The sequence below is a fragment of the Lynx canadensis genome, chromosome D1 (assembly GCF_007474595.2).
Source record: "Lynx canadensis isolate LIC74 chromosome D1, mLynCan4.pri.v2, whole genome shotgun sequence".
Taxonomy (NCBI): domain Eukaryota; kingdom Metazoa; phylum Chordata; class Mammalia; order Carnivora; family Felidae; genus Lynx; species Lynx canadensis.
This window is the reverse complement of record NC_044312.2, coordinates 25,460,209-25,475,471: the sequence shown is the minus strand read 5'-3', so window position 1 is coordinate 25,475,471 and position 15,263 is coordinate 25,460,209. Positions and strand designations below refer to the sequence as shown.

At 51.2% G+C, this 15,263-nt stretch overlaps 1 long non-coding RNA gene across 1 annotated transcript; it reads right to left on the bottom strand.

Annotated features, from left to right (window-relative positions):
- Positions 1–6,582: 6,582 nt before the first annotated feature.
- Positions 6,583–13,618, bottom strand: LOC115525881. Its single transcript, XR_003972485.2, has 3 exons — positions 12,946–13,618; positions 7,048–7,218; positions 6,583–6,888 (listed from the first exon to the last, which is right to left on the bottom strand). It is a non-coding gene; the product is annotated as an uncharacterized LOC115525881 (long non-coding RNA).
- Between the last annotated feature and the right edge of the window lie 1,645 nt (positions 13,619–15,263).

Below are 15,263 nucleotides of genomic sequence, written 5' to 3'. Positions count from 1 at the left end.
ATTCCCAAGCTGCCTGTGGCGGTCTCAGATGGGCAGGAAGGCCAAGGTTCTCTCGGGTTCTCCGGTTGTTCCTGCTACGATCTGTTGTTTATTTACTTTTGCATTTCAGTGGCTTCTGATTCATGGCAGCAGGTGGGGAGAAAGGGAAAGGAAGGGACAGCAGCTTCCGTGGGGCCTGGGAGTCTCTCCCGAGTGACAGCTTTCTCACGTGGTGGCACGGAGGGCTCGCGCGTTGCAGGCACAGCGAGCGGCCACCAGGGGGCGGGCTGTCAGGGCCACAGGCGAGCTGCCGCTCTCTGTGGTCGGCGTCCCACACAGGATGGCTGCGGGGCTGCCCCAGGTTTGCCTCGCTAAACCGAAACTTCGAGAAACCAAGGGCTCTGGACGTATTACAATGTCTGGCTCTTGAGAGGTGCTCTGTAAATTCTAGAGCCCAAGCTGACGGTGGCTCAGGCTTTTAGAGCCCCCTCATTTACAGACGGTGAAAACGGCGTGACTGTATCATGCATGTTCAGAAGTCACCTCCTGGCAGAAGCAGGACATGTTTGTACCACGCTGATTCGGTTTACTTGTTTACTTATGTTTCGAGTTTGTTCTGTTGTCTTTGTGCCTGTTTCAACGTTTTTTATTTATTTTTGGGACAGAGAGAGACAGAGCCTGAACGGGGGAGGGGCAGAGAGAGAGGGAGACACAGAATCGGAAACAGGCTCCAGGCTCCGAGCCATCAGCCCAGAGCCCGACGTGGGGCTCGAACTCACGGACCGCGAGATCGTGACCTGGCTGAAGTCGGACGCTTAACCGACTGCGCCACCCAGGCGCCCCTGTGCCTGTTTCTAAAATAGAGCCAGCCGGTGGTAGTCTGCGGGTTCAAGACTGGGCAGCACGCATATTCCTTTTGCACCGTGGGGGCACGGCCGGGCTGAGGCCGGTCGTTTTTGAGGGCAGTGGGCAGCGGCGACCTGAACTTGCACATGACCACCGAGAGTAAGTGTTCCTTGTGCTTTGTGCCCTGGGCACCTGGCCTGCCTAGCCCCCGGCCCTGGTCCCTCAGCACGGCTCCCAACAAGGAGATAGCTGGTCAGGAACAGATTCTAGAAGGTAGAGCATGCGCAAAATGGGAGGGCATGACCTGCGAGACTGACAGAGGCAGCCTGAAACGCCGTTTTGCTTCCCCAAGGTCAGGTTTAATTCTGTCTTGGATCTCAGGTCAGCTTTGGCTCCAAACAAATTTGGACCAAAGCTCAGGTATTTGAGGTCAGCTACACCCGGTCACACTGATTCCTCCTAGGGCACTGGGTCACCCCAAGGGCACCCCTTCCTGCCCCGTGCCCCGTTGCCCATTTTCTCTCTCTTGTCCCATCAGTTCCCTGCTCCCCGAGCTCCCCTGTCCCTCCACTCTCCTCCCCGCCCCTTGCCACTGTAGCCACTGGAGCCCTCCATCTGGCTTCCCATCATCCTTTACCATTTTTTAGCTACATTTTGTTTTTAAGTATAATTTTACAACTCAACCTCGTGGTCTCCTCACTCAGCTAGAAGTCAGAGATTCCCATCAGCTCTTTTACTTGGTTTTAATCACCTCCTTCTTCCATGACCCCCACTCCGGGTTCAAACCTCACATCTTCTCCCTCATCGTCTCAAGCTACCTGTAAATATTTCACTCCCCAGTGCTCACAGCGGCCCTTACTCCCATTTCGCAGGGGAATGAAAGGGAAGCCTCTCAGGAGTGACCATTCCTCTATGGCCACTGGCTACTTCTCTATACCTTTCTGCACCTGTACTTCCTTCCTTCCCCTGGGCTCCGAGCAGCGGGGCCAAGTCATTCAGCTCTGCCCTCGCCCCTTGCCCACCTGCCTGCTTCTGAGTCTCCCAGGTCAGACTTCCTCTTCCGGTGTCTTGACCTCTTCCCACTGCTCACTCTCCTCCCAAGCTTAGAAACGATCGAAATTCCTTCCCATCCTTGAACTCCCCCTTTCTCGACCACACTCTCGCACCCAACTCCCACCAAATTTCTCTTTCTCCTTCCATGCACCCTTTCCAGAGCAATTTTCACTGGCTGTCTCCATTCCCTCACCTGACATTCACTCCCTGACCCCATCCAAAATGTGTCTGGCCCCAACTGATGCCAGCCTAGCCAAGAGCAGCGACGGGAAAATTATTTCCTAAGCTGTGAGCTGGGGTTCAGCAAGGGCATCCGTTAGGAAATGGTGAAGTTCAGATTCGGACTTGGGTTTCATTTGTTAAATATCTATGCTTTTCCCACAAGTTGACGCTGACGGGGAGGGGCTGGCAGCAGGTGCCTTAGATCCCTTGCAGGGTTTCATCTAAAAGGCAGGCTTGGGGGTGGGTGGCTGGTGGCTGTGAGCGCCATAGAAGTTAGGGAAAGTGGTGTTCTGGTTATTGGAACTCATGCTCACCCCTCTCTTCAGTACTCACTCCCCACCACCCTCACTAAAGCACGCACTCACCCTAGAGACCCACATGCGTCACGTTCACTATTTATCTTGCGTGCTTAGCAGAACACATTGTGTGCACCCCCAAATTCTTTGCTGAGTGAGTGGAAGACGAGGTGGAAAAAGAGGGCAATGCCAACAGTATCTCCCGGGTCTGCAAGTGGGGAGAAAGTGCCCTCCTGACTGTCAGCCCTTTGGAAGAAGACCATTCTTGGGCACTGTGTCGGGGACTCCTGGGGCCGGTGACTGGGCAAGAGAGAGAGGCAGTGACCTGTGCCCAGGCCTGGGGTGCAGCCCAGCTCTGCTAGCCCCCGACCCTGATCTGGAAAATGGGACAATCACGGTGTCCACCTCAGGGGGTTGCTGGAGACTATAGGGTATAAGCCACATGCCTTAATGTGGCTGCTGATGCTGCTGTTTGGGTGACAATGGTGACGGTGGGGATGAAGGTGATGACGAAGTTGTAATTCTGCTGTCAACACAGTGCACTCAGTAAACAACGATTGAGCACCTACTGCATACGATGAAGTGTCCTGGCAGGGGAGCACAGGGATAAACAAGGCAGCCCCCTGCCCTTGAGAGGGAGGAGCCCGGACTTCTTTAAACCTGGGGGTCACCCTAAAGCTCCCAGACTCTGTGGCTTTAGGAGGATGGCCCTTCTTAACGGGCGGACACTCCTGGCCTTGCAAGAGCCTTTGAGGAGAGACCCCTCCAGGATCTCAGGGGTCTCTCAGGGAGCCCCATTTCCTGCTCTTTTCCAGAAAGAGAACTGTCAGCAGCTTTTGACTCTGTCTTCCCGGGGCAGCCAGGGTTATGAGAAAGCCACGGGGTGGGGCCCCGGGGAAGGATCACATTACCTGACTTGGAGCCCCTGCTTGGTAACGGGAGCTTGAGAGGCCATCACTTTCCACTGCCGACCTTGGGGGGAGGGCAGACGGTCGAGGGGCCCTCGGACGAAGCCCCAGGCTTTGGGATAGTCCCTGCCCTTGGGTTCAATCCAGAAGCTCCAGGGGCTTGAGGGTGTGGTGCTGCTTTCTAGATCAACAGAGCAGTCCTTTCATTTACTCCCTGTTGCCAAATGGACTTTTGACTTCTTCTCTGTACCCAGGACCCCCAGGCGGCAGGAGGTGAAGCCCAGAGCCCAGGGCAGCCCCAGCTGTCTGCCTCGAAGAGCCACCGACAACCAGCCTCTGCTCGAGCAGGCATTCAGGCTTCTGATTTCCGATCAGTTATTCTGTTTGGGTCTTGCAGGAATCCTTGTTTTTATGGGCATTTAAAAAAATTACAGAGATGCTAAAGGTCTGGGCCATCTGGGACACGAGTCATTTCTTTCCTGACCTCTTCCATCACGAGGGGCACCCAGTGGCTAAGTTGATGTGATTTATCTTTCTTAAAACACTCAGGTACTCTAAAGGTGAATTTGGGAATGCCTCTCTTTTTTCTATTTGTTTTTGTTCATCTCTTTACCTCTGCTTCATTGCAAACTTCCTCTAAGTTGGATTCTAGTTGCCTCAAAAGTTTCATGGAGGCTTTTTTGTTGCAGTGGTTATGTGCTTGAAGTTAGGAATTGGCATACGGGCCTCCACTGCCAGCCCTACTGGTGATAAATGCGTCATACTGTCCTCAGGAAAGAGGTGATAAAAGACATTTAAACAGAAAAACTGAGGCTAACTCAGGGAAGATATCTTTGGCTCCCTGGGAGGCCACTGTCCCGTCACTTTGTCCCGGTGTCGTTCCAAATTCGGGCCAGGTGCGCATCCTGGAGGAATCCCAGGTTTCCCTTCTAAATCTGTGGCATCCACTAAAATCCGAAAAAGCCATGCATTGCTTCTAGGACAAACTACAAACCCTCAGTGGGGCACACAGGATCCTTCCCCACCCCCTCAGCCTGCCTTTCCAGCTTTGGCTTTATCCCATTCCCTGCTTCCCCCGGCATGCCCCAGCCCCGGAAAACCCCCAGGACCCACCGGGGTCTCTGAGAAAGTTCTGTGTGTTCCTCTGAAAGGGGCGTCGCTGCCCTGCTATGCCCTCTGGTAGGGACCCTCCGGCCTCATTAGAGTCATACATGCCAGGTCCCTCCTTCAGCAGTGGGCTCTGAGTGTAGCATTGTGCCCATCTCTGTCCCCCCAGCTCTCAGCACAGCGCCTGGCTCCCAGCACGGGAGCCAGGAAGAGCTGCCTGGATGGCATGAGGGGCCCAGCGTGTGACAGTGAGGGGACGTGTGGTGCTCTGACTCCCCAGGTGGGTTTGGACATCTGTTTGCCTGCGGCTCCTGGAAGGTCTCGGTGGCTCGAGCCTTGCACCAGTAGCTTTTGAGCAGAAGGGGTCTCTCTAATCGCAGAACACAGGTTCCTGAGGCCGCAGCCAAACGAAGCTGCCCAGAGGGGCATCTTCCAGTGAGGGACAGAAGCCAGACTTCCTTGAAACTCTGGCTTGTGCTTGTTAGTTGCTACTTTGGGAGGGAGTCAGCACCTCTCCTTTCTCCAAAGAACCGCCCCTAAATTTGGCCTCCTTCTGGAAGGCAGCTTTCAAGACCTCCTCCCCATAGAAGACAGCTTCTCTCTTCTTCCCTCTTACCCCCTAAATTCACCTATCCTTTTCCTTAGAAATGCAGACAAGGAATTTCTTTTCATAATAATGTGTGTGTGTGTGTGTGTGTGTGTGTGTGTAACAACATATAATTGGGAAGTCCTCCCTGAACTGAATTTTGCTATTGTCACAAGTTAATAACAATAGGGAGACTAAGAATTTACAGTAAGAGTTAACTGAATGATTTGATATATACGTAATTTATTTTCTGATGTGGTGTGCCCGTTGCCCCAATACTAGGTACTGGTTTCTCTACCCATTAATTTGACGCCTCATTTTCCTACTCGCCCACAATGAGATATGGCCTCGCATCTGTCAGGATGCTGTTCTAAAAACAACAGAAGGCAACAAGCACTGGTGAGGATGTGGAGAAACTGGAACCCTTGCGCATTGTCAGTAGGAATGAAAACTGGTGCCAGCTGTGGAAAGCAATATGGAGGCGCCTCAAAAAATTAGAAATAGAGGGGCTCCTGGGTGGCTCGGTCAGTTAAGCGTCTGACTTCAGCTCAGGTCATGATCTCACAGTTTGTGAGTCTGAGCCCCACATCGGGCTTTGTGCTGACAGCTCGGAGCCCGGAGCCTGCTTCGGATTCTGTGTCTCCTTCTCTCTCTCTCTGCCCCTCCCCTTCTCAGGCTCTGTCTCTTTCTCAAAAATCAAAAGAAGTCACAAAAATAAAAATAGAGCTACCCTATGATCCCTCAATCCCGCTTCTGGGCATGTATCCGCAAGACTTGGTATCAGGATCTTGAAGAGGTATCTGCACTCCTGGGTTCACTTCAGCGCAGTTCACAGTAGCCAAGATCTGGAAACAACCTAAATGTCCACTGACGGATGAGTGGACAAAGACGTGGCTTATACGTAGAGATGACGGAATATCACTCAGCCTCTAAAAAGAAGCCAATTCTACCACACATGACCACACGGGTGAATCTGGAGGACGTTACGCGAAGTGAAACAAGGCAGTCACACAAAAGTTGATAAAAGTTGATAAAAGCATCCTCTTTGTTATCTCTCTCTCCCTCTCTTTGTAAGGTCATTTATTTATTTTGAGAGAGAGACAGAGCACATGAGCAGGGGAGGGGTAGAGAGCGAGGCAGAGAGAGAATCCTAAGCAGGCTCCACGCTGTCAGCACAGAGACCGAGGTGAGGCTCGAACCCGTGCACCTCGAGATCATGACCCGAGCTGAAGTCAAGAGCCAGGCGCTTAACGGACTGAGCCACCCAGGTGCCCCCCTCTTCATTATCTCTTTTAATCAATTCCCTGCGTGTATGGTTATTTTTATTGGGAGGCCTACAGTCCATGATATTCTACATTTCTCTCAATAGCTAACAGAAATGGTTGAATTGTCTTTGAGCCAGAATGGCGCTCACTGACACGACTGGTGTTCTTAAAGATCACCAACCACTTCTATTCATGGATGAGGAAATGTCCCGACGGGTGAAGTGACCGGTTTATCTGGTAGATTCTACCGGACTCTTAGGTTAACATAAAATATGCACTCAAAAATGCCTGGAAAACATTTCCACAGACCTATTCTCCATGTGAGGAAATCGAGGCACAGAGAAGCCACAATGTTTTGCCTACGGTCATGCATATGCAAGTGGTTGACCAAGGACGGGAACCTGATTATGGCTACTGTTTCTTGAGCATTTATTTTGTGCTGGGCTCAGAGTTAAACAGTTGCCATTTTCTTCTCAGTGCTCCGGGGGCCCAGCCCGGAGAATGTGGGAGGCAGCACAGGGTGTGATGAGCCTAGGCCCCACGTTACACCATGAAGTTTCAAATCTGGTTCCGCCGATCACCAGCAGTGAAGGTTGGTAACTCCCTCTGGGTCTCGGTTTTCTCATCTGTATAACATGGACATCAGCACCTAAGTCATGGGTTGTTTTTTTTTTTCACCTTATCCTCTTTTACTGCACCCCTCCCCGTTGGCCTGCAGGGGGCGCCATTGAGCTGTATTCGCCACGTTCCAGGCCGCAGAAACCGCACAATTTGAAATCACATACCATGAAAAGAAAAAGAAAAGACTCAAACGCTGAGATCCAAACTGCGAAGACTTTGGTCTTTATGAGAAAACAGCTCTTGAAAAACAAAATTTCTCCCCTGCAGGAATGAGAGGATTTCTCAGAAGTCAAGTCTCTTGTAATGTGTGTCATGTCTTTTCTTTCCTCCATGTACTTAAAAAAAAACCAAAAAAACAACTATATAGCTACGTCAAAACACACACACACACACAGAGGCACACACTCACACACATACGCGCACACACGCGCACCCCACACGCACACACACTCACACAACTCTGGAGACAGTATCAATGTCAGACTCCGCAGCCTTAACCTTGTCAGGAAAGGTGTTTTCTAGCCCGACCGTCCATCCACAGAATAAAACAAATGTTTGCCTCTGGTTAATGCTAACAGGAATCCAACACGTCCGAAGAGAATGGAAACCCTGGAAAATAATTGGGACCAATTTTTCCTTTGCTTATTTGCCAAATGTGAGGTTCCAAGCTGGGTGGTTTCTCTGAAAGCTTCCAACAGGAAGGCCTGAGTGCCCGCTGTTTGGAACACGGGCTGTGCCCACCTGGGGCATTGCTACATCCACTTCCCTGCTCCCTGGCCTGACCCCGGTGCCCGCCTCTGCTGCCGGCCTCCTTGTGGTCACGGCCTGGGCTCTTGGACAATTGTCAAAGGCCCCGTGATTATCCTTTTCTCCCATAAACAGTGTGCACTGGTGTGATTTCTGTTTCTCTCAAGCGTAAGCCAAGTGTGGAAGAGAGCTCAATGAAAACCCTCCCAATCCCATCGCTTCTGGAGGCCATCTTCTGACCATCTCTAAATGGAGGCACCTTCAAAGGCATTAGCCCATTTCATTACCAACCATCTCTTGTGATGGTCTATGTTTTACAGGGGGGTACAGAGGAGGAACATAGCTTCAACGTCACACAGCTACTAATGGGGCTTTGTGGAGGTTCTGGCTCTTTTGATTGAGTCCCGGGTCTTTCAATAACCACATCCTCACTTCTGCTGAGTTGCGGCCAGGCTGAAGATCAAGTCCATTCAGCTTCATCGGCTGTCTCCCCTCCCCGTCTGCAGGACTTTCCTGGGGAGTGTGATAAGATCACCTTTTGCTCTGTCTCCCCCTGCCCCTCACTCTCCGAAGGTCGTCTTTATCAAAAACGTCCTCACTTCTGGCCTGACCATCAGGGCCAATCTGGTGGCATCTGAGATATACTCAGATCCCCCCGGGTGTCCCCCATTCTGGTCCTGGCCTTCCTGGCTGCATGGGCACCATCATCTCCTGGTCTGAATCTTCTGCTGTGTAAAATGCAAACACCCCCATAAGGGATGGCTAATTTAGTCCCCAGTGTCTTACTGTGATCTAGTTTACAGCTCCTTTTTTTGGCTGAAAAAGAACTAGGAGTGGGAGCAGAAACAGGACGGTCAGCAAAAAAAAGAAGGGAGGAGGTGCTGCCTTTCAGGGCCGCCCCTGAAAAGACACCACCCTCCGTAAACGGAAGTGGGTTGAGATAGACGATGTCACTGCTTGTTTCAAAACGCTGGTCCCACCTGATGGGCATTGAGGAGGGCACCTGTTGGGATGAGCACTGGGTATTGTATGGAAACCAATTTGACAATAAATTATATTTAATATAAAAAAAAAAAACCCACCAGTCCCACCCTCCACACCTACCCAAGTAGGCAGATCTTCACAGCCTAAGGCGGTGACCAGAGATGAATATTAATTGTACGCCCCCCACACACTTTGATGGCATCTGCAAAGTCTAATAGCGTGTGCTGTTTTCTGCCCCGCAGTGTGGGTGATCACTGACGCACCCCAGTAGTGCTGCCGGGACCAGCCTTCGCTCCACAAACACCCCGTTCTGGTCTCAGAAGGGCCAGTCACAGAAATGTTTCCTTAAACAGGACTTTATTTTTTTCAACGTTTTTTTTTTTTTTTTTTTTATTTTTGGGACAGAGAGAGACAGAGCATGAACGGGGGAGGGGCAGAGAGAGAGGGAGACACAGAATCGGAAACAGTCTCCAGGCTCTGAGCCATCAGCCCAGAGCCCGACGCGGGGCTCGAACTCACGGACCGCGAGATCGTGACCTGGCTGAAGTCGGACGCTTAACCGACTGCGCCACCCAGGCGCCCCTAAACAGGACTTTAAAGAAAACATATATATATATATATATATATATATATATATATATATATGTGTGTGTGTGTGTTTATATTTATATATATATATATGTTTATATATATACACATAACCCTTTAATTTATAAAAAGCAAGTCAAGTTCATCTATTTTTTTTTTTAAACAAACAGAGCTATAGTTAATAGTTTACAGGCTTTGACTTGGGTTTGTCCTCTTTCCTGGGTTAATGAAATGTTCCTGCTCTGCACCTTTAAGAGATCACACACCTCGCTGGGAACCTGTCATTCCTTTGAACGCTCAGCTGAAGGGTCGCTCCTCAAATGCAATCATTAGGACTTGAATCCTGGAGAATCTTTAAGCAGCAAATACCCATCCGCTAGTAACCCCAGGTCGGAAAGCACAGCCCTCTGAGGGCCACGGGGCTGTGATCATGTGCGACACATCTGAGCAATGTCCGGGGTCACTGGGCAACCCCAAACACACACAGCCCGGCCAGAAGTGGCCTGGTGCATTTTGCTCCCCAGGGGGGAGGCAGCTGGGTTGTAACTTACTGCACACAGGTCACTCCCCGTGACTCGGAGTGCAGATGACGCGTTACAATGTCCAGCGGTGCTCTTTCTTCACCACTGTCCCCATTTCTTCCCTGAGTGTTCAGCCAGGGTGGTCCCGATAAGAGCTCTGTCACCAACAGAGAGTTCTTTAACTTAACAGCCTGCGTGCAGTGGGGGCTCCTGAGCTCACTGGGGGTGAGGGGGCACAGGAGGGAGTGAATCGGCCCCAGAATGTTCTGGGGGTCAGCCTCCCCTTCATTCTTCTCTTTCTCTCCCCTGCCTTTCCTTTCCACTGTTTCCCAGGCGGGTGACTTTCCTTGTTAATCCCCTTCCTCCATAGGTGATAAAGCCCCCCACCCCCACTTCCAGCATTTTCAATCAGGATGAAGGAGTACAGGCACACTCCTTCTGGTGGTCATTCTTTGCAGGGCACCAGCAAAGACTGTCACTCAATTAGCAAGAAGAGTGGAAATTGCTTTTGATTTCTGGGAGGGGCCTGGTGCTGAGCCTCCGCTGAGTCCCAGGGTATCTCCAGATCCCAGTGGGTCTCACTGTGGCACCAGGAGCACCGGTTGGGTGGGGGAGGCAGACTGCGGACGTGGGGGCGGGGGCGGGGGGGGGTGGTTGGCAAACCCACGTGCTTCATTCCTGGATTTTTTTCTGTCGCATCTGCTGGATTAGAGCCTTGGCAACCAACCCTACCCGCTTAACAACAATTCACGGCATCTAATTGCCCTTTCCTTTTCATTTTATTTAGTAACTGGGTTCAGCCCAGGAAACTCTGGCTTCCAATCCTTGAGTGTTTTGACTCAGGGACCGTAAACCGTCTGATTTCTTGGACAAACACAATCTTGAGGAATTTTTCTCTTCGCACAATGGCCAGGCTAGGTGAATGTCATGCCATGCTTCTCCATTCAGGCCTTGGAAGGTTTTTTTTTTGTTGTTTTTTTTTTGTTGTTGTTTTCCCCCTTCCTACAGACGTCAATCTACTTAAAATAAATATTCCCTTTGGTTTTGGGGGCCCTTTCCTTTGGATTACTCACCTTTATCTCTGGGATTACAAAGCAGCTGGGAAGCAGAGATAGGGTTTATAGTGACTTTCACACAGAGCAGAAAAATAGGCCGTGCCAAGCAACCCAACTCACGTTTTAGATTTTGGTGACCCTGGAATTCACCTTTGGCTTTGAAGATTATACTCCTTTGCCCTATGGGGCCATCTACCTGTTGCTTTCCTATTTGGGGTGGCTGCTCTCTTCCTGGTTCGGCTTCCCCCACCCTGCACCCCCACCCCCAGCCGCCATATGCAACCACCGGAGTCATCTTTCTGAAGCAAATCTGGTCACGTCTCCCCCATTCCCCTTGTGGAAACCCCAGAGGAGGACTCAGATAAAATCCCACTACTCAGTCAGGCAAACTGAGTTCCATGTGCACCATGGCTGATAGGAGGTGAGGGCTGTTACCCTAGTGTTTTGGCACGTGTGATTCCTTCTGCCTCAAATGCCTTTTCCCTTCCTTGTTGGATTCTTCTGTGTCCATAGAGACCCATTTCCATTTTTGCTATGTGAAGCTGTCCTACGTAGAAGGTCTCCCCTGCCCTTCGTCCATCCAAATAGCTGCCACCTGACTCTTGTCATTATCACTTCCAATCCAATATACCACTAGCCACTTAGTTCTTCCTTTTCTTTTCATCCTTCTTGCCTTCCTTTTCCTCTTCATCTCTTTCTCCTCTTTTTTTATTTTTTTTTTAAATGTTTATTTTGGGGAGAGACAGGGCGCCTGGGGAGGGGCAGAGAGAGAGGGGGACAGAGGATCTGAAGCGGGCTCAGTGCTGACCGCAGTGAGCCCGACATGGGGCTCGAACTCACAAACCATGAGATCATGACCTGAGCTGAAGTCGGACGCTCTACCGACTGAGTCACCCAGGCACCCTCTCTTCTTTTATTTTTTAAATAGCTAATAATATTATTTTTGAAATCTCTACTTGTATGATAGCTGGCATTCCACCAAAAACAAAAGGTTCCCATGCTAATTTTTGTCTTATCAAATATTCACACTGCGTGGATTCTGACCAGGCACCTTATGTTTGCCGTCTCACTTAGATAGCACACTACCCTGGCAGTTCAACATGATCTGCTCATTTTCACACAAGATAGACTGAGGCTCAGGGAGTTTAAATTGCTTTTTCAAGGTCACACTGCCAGCAAATGGTATTATTCATACTCAGGCCTCTCTGACCCGGAAGCTGGCCCTTTCTGTACTGCCCCTTAGCAACTGCACAGTGACTGGGTATGTGCACGTGGGACCAGAGGGCCGGGGCCCCGAGTTTAGTTCTCCCGGATGCTTCCTGTGAGCTCCTGGCTTTTCTGCACCCCCTCGTCCGTGTGTGAGGTGGAAACAGATATGCTGAATGCAATCCTCCGGAAAGTTGCTAAGGGCAACAGGTTCATAATAAATCGTCCGCACTTAGCAGGCATTCCAAAAAGGTAAATGAGGACTTTGACACACTTCTCCACTCTTATTTCCTATCCCTTCCTGAATTTACTGTGTTTTCCTGGCCGGAGAAATTTTTCCCTGGGAAGAGTCAGCTGCCATGATTCTGGGCTGCTGGAGAAAACCAGGGGTGTTGTATCTTTAAACTGAGGTCAGAGGTGGGTCTGGTTGATTTCGGCATAAAAATGCTTAGAGACTCTGAATGACCAGGTAATGTTGAGTGTAGGGCAAAAATGGGAGGCTGCAGGGGAGTGGGGAGGCGGGGGGCATGGGGCGTGCTGTGGGCTGGAGCAGGAAGAGACCCAGGCAGGGGGCTGCTGAGTGAATACCCAAGGTGCAGGCTCTGATGATGTGTGCATTCTTGGTGCTCCTCGGCACAGCCCATAGATTCCTTTCAGTACTCACTCGTTTAAACACCATTTATCAAACGCTTTGCTATGTTTCAAGGGTGAGATGGACGGAAGACAAGCGAACAAACAACGTGTCCGGTGGGGATAGTTGCTGTTACTCAGGGTGGAGGCAGGTGTGACGGGGCCCGTGTGCTGACTCGGAAGGAGCGGACAGAGAAAGTCTCACTGGTCAGGGCGCTTACCTGATCCACGGAGAGATCCAGGCCCACCCACCCAGGGCTGTCCATGGTCATGGTGACTTCACGCCATTGCTGCCATAGGGCACGGGCTCTCCCAGCTAGGTTCTACTTACGGGCGGCTTTGGAGGGGCAACCTGAAACCGGGTCCTGCCGGGAAAATCCAGAGTGGGCTGCTGCCCTACTGAACCGGTAGTGTGCACTTCGGTCCCACGGCACCTGCTCAACAGCCTGTGCACCGTGAGGCTTTTTCCGGGGAGTAAGCAAGGAATACACAGCAAGAAAGCCAGCCCCCAGCAGCGGCGGCTGACTGACACTGGTCTCTCGCTCTCAGTTTCTCTCTGTGCCGCTTGCTTTGTTCCGCACTGAGCAAAGGCGGCCGACGCTGGCCGGCCTGTGAGCTCGCTAAGTGCCCGTGCCCGCCCTGTTCAGGCCCCCAGAGCCCAACCCCCCGGAGCTGGCATCGTCCCCTCTACTAAGCACAGAGCCTGCCTGGTTTTGAAAACTTCTTGCCCACGGAGTAATTCTATCTTGCCATATCTGCCCCAGTTATGCTGAAGTCAGGAGAGGGCTGTTTTGTCAAAGCTGCCTGGTGCCCAGAACATGTCTCTGAGCTTCCTACCCACCTCTTTTCTTCAAAAACAGGAAATCACCTCAGGCCAGTGTAAAGCAGCCCCCACACCCAGGGGTTTGGATTTCATTCGTGCTCAGAAAGTCGGTTTAAGACTTGGCAAGTTGTGCCTCTCCAGGGCCCAGCCATTTTCCCCTCCGTCCTCCTGCTGTCTTCTAGATTTCTCTCACTGCCCTCAGCTTCACCTGGGGATTCAGACCCTTGTTTCTTCCCTGGAGGAAGGACAGTGGTGGGTGCAGGGCGTGTGCGCGTGCGCATGCACAAGTGGGAGGGAGAGAGGCAGAGAGAGAGACACACACAGAATCCGAAGCAGGCTCCAGGCTCTGAGCTGTCAGCACAGGGTCCCATGCGGGGCTCGAACTCACGAACTGTGAGATCGTGACCTTCGCGGAAGTTAGATGCTTAACCGACAGTCACCCAGGCGCCCCCTTGCTCCCCTTTCTATATCTGAATTCCTTTCTGTGAAAATAAGAGGCCCATAGTCCTGAGAGATGGGGTGAGTAATGAATGAATGTGTTCCCTTGCTCTGTCACCAGTGACATATCCCTGCCACTGCTTTATTTGATTATCAGCGACAGAAAAATGTAATAACACTGAAAAGAATCCAACGACGAAGTGGGTTGTTGGAGGGGGGCTGGGTAGAGAGGAATTTCAGCCAAGACCCAACAAATCCAAGAACAGGATGTTGTGGGAGGGATTCGTGCTGGGTCATCTTCGATGGATGCCACCAGCGTCTTGCTTCCTGTGCCTCAGGCTCCTCTGCAAAGTGTCCTGGCGAGCAGACTGTCTTCTCCCAGCTCTTTGCTGCCACCTCGTCTGCCCCAAGACCGTCTCTGGGACTCCAGGTGTGTGCCTTCTTGGAAACACAGGTGGCAAGGTCTCTGGACCCCTCCAGGCTCGGAAATGCTTGGTGGCCGGGAGGAGAATGACCCGGTGCGTCCCAGGTCTCTTTGTGAGAGAAGTTGAGAAAGTTTACAGCTTTGTCTCGGGACATTTGCTAAGCCATGTTTTAAGAGAAATCACGTCTGATGCAACAGGAACCCACCGCCGAGCAGTGAGATGCATAGGTTCTCAGGCTCTGCGACCCTATGGGAAATTGCCCTATAGGGCCCCACAGCCTGGGAAAATGGCCTGGAGGTTTTATCGAGTGACTAATATCCTACAGGGATCGTTTGGGTCCCAGGACTTGTATCGGGGTCAGCAGCCCAGCCCCCCTTTGAGCAACACCCCTGGGACCATTCATGTCCATCTGGAAGAAGCTCATCTCTGAGTCCGATTGAGGACTTGGTTCTTTCCCACCTCTCACCCGGCCACGTGATTGACACCTCCTCTCACATTTTCTGTTGGGAAATCCCAAAGCATCTAAAAGGCAAGCAGTGATACTCAAGCTGTGGCCAAAGGTATATGTGTGTTGGGTTGGGGGGACGGGAGGGCTGCAAGAAAAGGAGAGAGAGAGAATGAAAGAAACACACACACACACACAGAAGAATGTAGAAGGGAAATGGCCAGGAAGAAGCAGTGTCTCCAAGGCCTAATACTGTGCCATTATAATTAATAGTTCTGTCATATTTGACACGATATGACAACATTAGGGATGTCTGGATTATAGAGCTGGGTGAAACAGTGTCAAAGGAACAAAAATTTCTTTCTCCCTCATTTGGGGGACATCGTCCAGCAGGGGATGTCGTATGTTCATTCGTGTAATGTGTCCCTGACCCGGGCCTCGTTCCTCATTATATAGCCAAACATGGCATCTGTTTGGTCATGTTATCCAGGGGGAGAAGGATCCCCAAATCCTTAATC